This window comes from Xenopus laevis, chromosome 4L (genome assembly GCF_017654675.1).
Source record: "Xenopus laevis strain J_2021 chromosome 4L, Xenopus_laevis_v10.1, whole genome shotgun sequence".
Classification (NCBI taxonomy): domain Eukaryota; kingdom Metazoa; phylum Chordata; class Amphibia; order Anura; family Pipidae; genus Xenopus; species Xenopus laevis.
Window position 1 is genome coordinate 51,252,019 of NC_054377.1, and position 6,000 is coordinate 51,258,018.

Here is a 6,000-nt window from a genome sequence, read left to right on the forward strand (position 1 = left end):
GTGGTTTAAAGTGGGTGTGGTTTAAAAACAGGCAGTAACACTGGCTTCCATTATCGGCCCTCCAATATGTAGGCTGGAAAAATTTCGACCCTCAGTTCCTGCAGAAGTTGGACAGCACTGCTCTAGTGGACCAGTTATTCACAGATGCCTGTATGTCATTGGCCTTGATGCATTGGCAAGAACAATATTTTTGGTGGCTGCAGCTCTTTCCGTCAGGCGCAATTACATCTCAGGAGGGGGTTCCTGCTGGTTATTGGAGCCTGCAATTACTGCATGCAATGCATTTAAACTACAGTTGCCATTTCTGTTTACCCCAGCTAAGGAATTTTCCAAAGCCAATATTAAAATAATTACCAAACAGGTGACCAGAGCCTAGTGCAAAGGGCAGGACACAGGCATCAGTATTACTTGTGTGACAAAAGTTGGCAAGGCACATAGTCATATGAATGCGATGGTCTTTGGGAATCCCTTTTCAAGAAGCCAATAGCAATTAACAGTTATGTACCAGAGGCTTGTATACTGTGTCCCTATGTCCATCCCCAGCCTGCCCCTGTAACTCAAATATCACTCTATAATAAAGTAAGGAAATGCTGCTAGTGGAACAGTAACCACACGACTATGTATGACAAACCTTACTTAAGAATAGGTTACATATAATTTAATTCTACTGGTTAATTTTCCATTCCTGGCAGCATGGGTTAGTGTGAAAGAAGAGAGTTATGAAAAGATGTTTTACTTTAATGAGACTCACATATTTAATAGATCACCTCATAAGGCCACGTAGAACAGTCACAGTGATTGCTATCACTCCTCTGTGAGTTAGAGGAACACTTGAAGATACCATGGTTTACTTTACCTCTTCAGACTGCACCTAAATGATCCCTCAGCAAACTCCCAGATACCTCTGCTGTCAATGGAGAGGAATGCAAACACATTTCTTCTTGGAATTATCAATTAGATTGTGTGCTAACTCTTCTTGGCTGGAGACTGGATCAGGCCTGTTTGGTTTCTCTGTTCACCATTAACAAGAACATTTTATTGAAGTGCTCATACAAAGTGCGCAAATACACATAAAACACAAATATCAGTTTTTAAAATGGCCTAATTCAAATTCCCATTGAAGGAGGTATTTGGGGTGTTTTTCTGTGTTTTGATCTAGGTGAAAAACAGGTGAATAGCAGACAGAAAACAGAAATCTGCCCCAAGCACCATGGGCCATAAATTTAGCCACTGACTAACTCCATGACAATACTAACTGGGATAGCCCGTCCCCCCACTACCATCATAAAGACCCTCCCAAATCTTTAAAAGATCAACCACAATCCTCCACCAGGGTCTTTTTTTGTCCTTCTGCTGTAATTGGCAGTAAAGTTCCTTTTTTACCCTTAGGAAAGCATTAGCTCTGATCAAATGATGTCCTAAGGACAGGGGTTTTGGTCCATGGGACCATTTGGGCAGAGACACGCTCAGATTCAGGGAGATTTAGTCGTTCGGTGATAAATCGCCTCTTCTTCAAGCAACTAATCTCCCCGAACTGCCTCCCGCCAGCTATAATCTAATTTGCTTAGTTTTCCGAAGTTTCCTCGTGAGGCAGTTCGGGGAGATTAGTTGCCCCAAAGAGGAGGTTTGTCGCTGGGCGACTAATCTCCCTGAATCTGAGCGTGTGTCTCTGCCCTTTTGTTTCCCAGAACATATACCTCATATTTTTGGAGTCCTCAGAGTTTAGGCTTCTGGATCAGGTAGGCCAATGGTATCCTGTGTCTTCCTGTGTTTCAGATGCTTTCCCATTCTGCATTCAACGGAAAGTGCTTGTTCCCCATCCATGTGACCTCTCTGACTACCCAAAAGGTATCCGGTGGCTGTGGTGTATAGGAAACCTACACTGCATTATTTTACGCAAGGGATTTGGCAGTTAGCACAGCATAGTATGACAAGAAAGGTAACTTGCTGATGGGGTTCTCACACAACCACATGGACAAATATAATTTCCTTATAAACTTATGGGTGCATAAAAAGAACCATAAAGAACATTCATGCTCAGTGTAAACTTACATGAACATTTAAGCAGAAATGGGCCCAGGGCCTTAGCCATAACCAGTGTCGGACTGGCCCACCAGGATAACAGGAAAACTCCCAGTGGGCCCAGGAGTCAGTGGGCCTCTTGCTTCTAACCATTTGGCCTATTTCATGGTCATTCCCTATTTCTTTATGGGAACAAAGAAGCTTACTAATGGAAGGATAGAGTATAGTATGTAGAGAAAAGAGACTAAGAGAATAAAGAGGTTGAGTGAGAAGAGGAGGTATAATAGTTTGGAAAGTGGGCCCTAAGCCTAAGGTTTTCTGGTGAACCCCTGGCACCCAAGTCCGACACTGGCCATAACCCCCCTTCTTTTGGCATGACCGGGGCCGGAGAGGGTGGTCGGGGGCAGCAAGGGCAGGGAGTTGGGCCAGTGGGGGCCCACGAGAGCCGGGCCCCAACCCAGAGAAATAAGGCTGCTATTTGCTCACATTTGTTTTAGTGGCAGCCCCTTTTTTCCTGGGTTCCCCCATGGCAGCAACTAATGGGTTAATCCCCTATCATGAGAAGGACAGGCTTAACAAGCAACCAATTAATTATCCATAAGAACCCTCTCCCTCCCCTTATTCCTTGTCTTTTTTTTTCCTGTCTGAGTTGGATAGGCTATTTTTTTGTGTTTGGTCTCACCTGGGTCATCTTGGCCTTTTTCCACTTCGGTGAAGCCTCTGCAAAGGGTATCCGCTCGGCGCTCTGCCTGTCAGAGGGTCTCTCCCCCCCCCTCCTCGTTCCTCTGAGGACGCCAGGGTAACTTGCGTGGTTGGGGAGAGACTAGGCGCTATTGGGAGTGGGGGAAAACCAGTGCTGGTAGCGCTTTGCGTTCCACAGCGCCATTGCGTTCCATCGGCAGGAAGTGACGTCACTTCCGGGGTTTTTCGGATCGTGGCGTCCAAGGTATTAAAAGGACGCCAAGGTAGCAGTGCGGGTTGCTGTTTTGGCTGTTGCTGTTGCGGTGTCCTAGTCTGAGTAGCCCTTACCATGGATTCCCCCACTGCCCGTATCGCTCGTTGCTCTAGTTCTAGGTGGGACCATGAGACATTTTCGTTGTTGTTGTCTCTCTTCTATGTGCTCTTATCATTTGTCTTGTGCTTTTTCTCTTCACAGGCTCTCTGCGAAAAGGTCTCGTTCTGGCAATATAGGTCAGCTTGGCTCCAAGGAAGGTTCAGTACCTATCGCTGGGGAAGATACAGCGACTCCCATATGTAGAGCATGCCCTAATAGGGTTTTGAATGGGAAATATCTGTGCCGGGAGTGCCTTACTGAGGTGGCTGGAGAGACCTCCAATGAATCTTCAGATGTTTTGGAGATGATCAAAAGAGCTGTCACAGAGGGAATGCGCTCTGCGACCCAATCCTCCTCAGCTCAGAAGTCTAGGAAGAGATCGAGAAAGACTTCTCAGGAGGAAGATGGGAGCGAGGAGGAGTCAGAAATGGATGAACATTCAGTAATCCTTTCTGAGGAAGAATCAGAGACGGATTCTACACATTTATTTGATTTCAAGATGGTGGATTCATTAGTTAAGGCCATTAAGGAAGCCTTGAATTGTGGGGAAGAAGAAGACAAATCTTCTACCACTAAGAAATTATTCATGTCGAAACCTAAGAGATCCAATTTTTTCCCGATTTTTGAGGAAGTAAAGGAAATGATCGCTTCGGAATGGAGCAAGATGGAGAAGAAACCATCTATCAGAAATAGATTAGCTAAACTTTATCCTTTTTCTCTGGAAGACTCTAAGTTTTGGGATTCTCCTCCAGCTGTTGACGCAGCCTTAGCTCGGTTGGCTAGACGATCCACGCTTCCAGTGGAGGATGCTACCAGCTTCAGGGACCCTATGGAAAGACGGATGTTGGACAACCTCCTCCTTCTGGCATCCTCCCGGGAGCAGTTACTGACCATATCGGTGCAGGTGCTTCGAGTCTTGCAGCAATTCGGCTGGCTAGTGAATTATCAGAAGAGCAGTTTAGTACCAAGACAACAGCTGATCTATCTAGGAGCCCTCCTCGATACGCAGAGGAATCGAGTATCGCTTCCCGAATTAAAGGTGAACAGGATACAGCAAGTAGTAGCGGAGGTTCTTGCGAAGGAATGGTTGTCAGCAAGACAGTGGCTTCGCCTCTTAGGGCTTCTTACGTCGACCTTTCAGATGGTGAGATGGAGCCGTTGGCATACGAGAGCCATTCAGTTTTTCTTCCTACAGGAGTGGAATCGTTGCTCCATGAACCAGAAGATAGTAATCCCCGAGGGACTCAGGGAACAGTTGGAATGGTGGTTAGTAACAAGGAATCTGCAGGACGGTCTGCCTATCAAAGAGCCAGTCTGGAGTCTGGTGACCACGGATGCGAGTACTTTAGGTTGGGGAGCGCATTACCTACAGTTCAGTGTACAGGGGAAATGGAGTTCTCTAGAGTCGAGAGACTCGTCCAATATTCTGGAACTGAGAGCAGTGAGGATGGCTCTACTTACCTTTCAGGATCACCTAGAGGGAAAGGATGTAAAGTTAAGAATAGACAACTCTACAGCAGTAGCGTACATAAGGAAGCAGGGAGGGACCAAGAGTCGGAAGTTGCTAGAGGAAACTGCATGTATCATGCAGTGGGCGGAGACTCATGTCAAGAGTTTGATGGCAATACATCTACCTGGAGCACAGAATCAGAAGGCGGATTGGCTAAGCAGGAGATTCATAGATCATCACGAGTGGGAGCTGGATCAGAGAGTGTTCTCATGGATAACATCGAAGTTAGGGGTTCCGTGGGTAGATATCATGGCCTCCCCTTGGAACACCAAGCTTCCCCGCTTTTATTCCTGGAAACCACATCACAAGGCGCTGGCAGGGGATGCTCTTTCAATACCCTGGATTTTCCCACTGGGATACATCTTTCCTCCAATTCCGTTGATTCATGCAGTGCTGAAGAAGATCTGTCAGGAGAAGGCCAAGGTAATTGCAGTGATCCCATATTGGCCACGCAGGCCATGGTTTCCTCTTCTTCTGAGCTTAGCAGTAAGGCCTCCCCTGAAACTTCCGAGTCGGCTAGGTCTCTTGAGGCAGGGCTCAGTCTTCCATCCAGACCCTCAAAGCTTGAATTTAATGGCATGGAAATTGAACGGTCAAGGTTACTAAAGGAGGGGATTGCCCTTCCAGTAGTGTCTACGCTTTTAAGGGCAAGGAAGCCTTCGACTAATGCTGCATACCATCGTATTTGGGAGAAGTTTATCCAGTTTGCTACCAAGGAGGCTGTGGACCCATATTCTCCACCTATTGGCAGTATTTTATCCTTTCTCCAGACAGGTTTCGAGAAAGGATTGAGCTTGAGTGCACTAAAGGTGCAAATTTCTGCTCTTACAGCCCTTACTAATTTCCATTGGGCAAAGCAAGAATTAATAATTCAGTTTTTCAAAGCAGTCTTAAAGTTAAGACCCCCAAGCAGAAAACTGTCTGCCCCTTGGTGCCTTCCTCTAGTACTGCATGGTGTATCAAAGGCTCCGTTCGAGCCCCTGGAACAAGCCTCTGACTACTTTGTAACGCTCAAGACAGTTTTCCTTATCGCCTTGGAAAAAGCCATTCTCAGACCACTTCCTTCAGTACTCCCAAAGGTGGTTTCCCAGTTTCATCTTAATAGGGAGATAGTCTTACCAGCATTATCAAGCATGGAGAACAGAGGAATGGAGTCTCTTCACCTTCTGGATCCTGTAAGAAGCTTGAGTGTATATTTGGAGAGATCTTCTCCTTGGAGGAGTTCGGAGAGTCTCTTCGTCATTCCAGCCGGAATAAGGAAGGGTCAGCCTGCTACGAAGGCGACTTTGGCCAGATGGTTAATCTCGGTGATTAAGAGGGCCTATGTAGAGCAGAAGATGGAGATTCCAGTGGGAATCACAGCACATTCTGTGAGGGCAGTGGCTACATCCTGGGCAGCAGAGAGGAAGGTTCC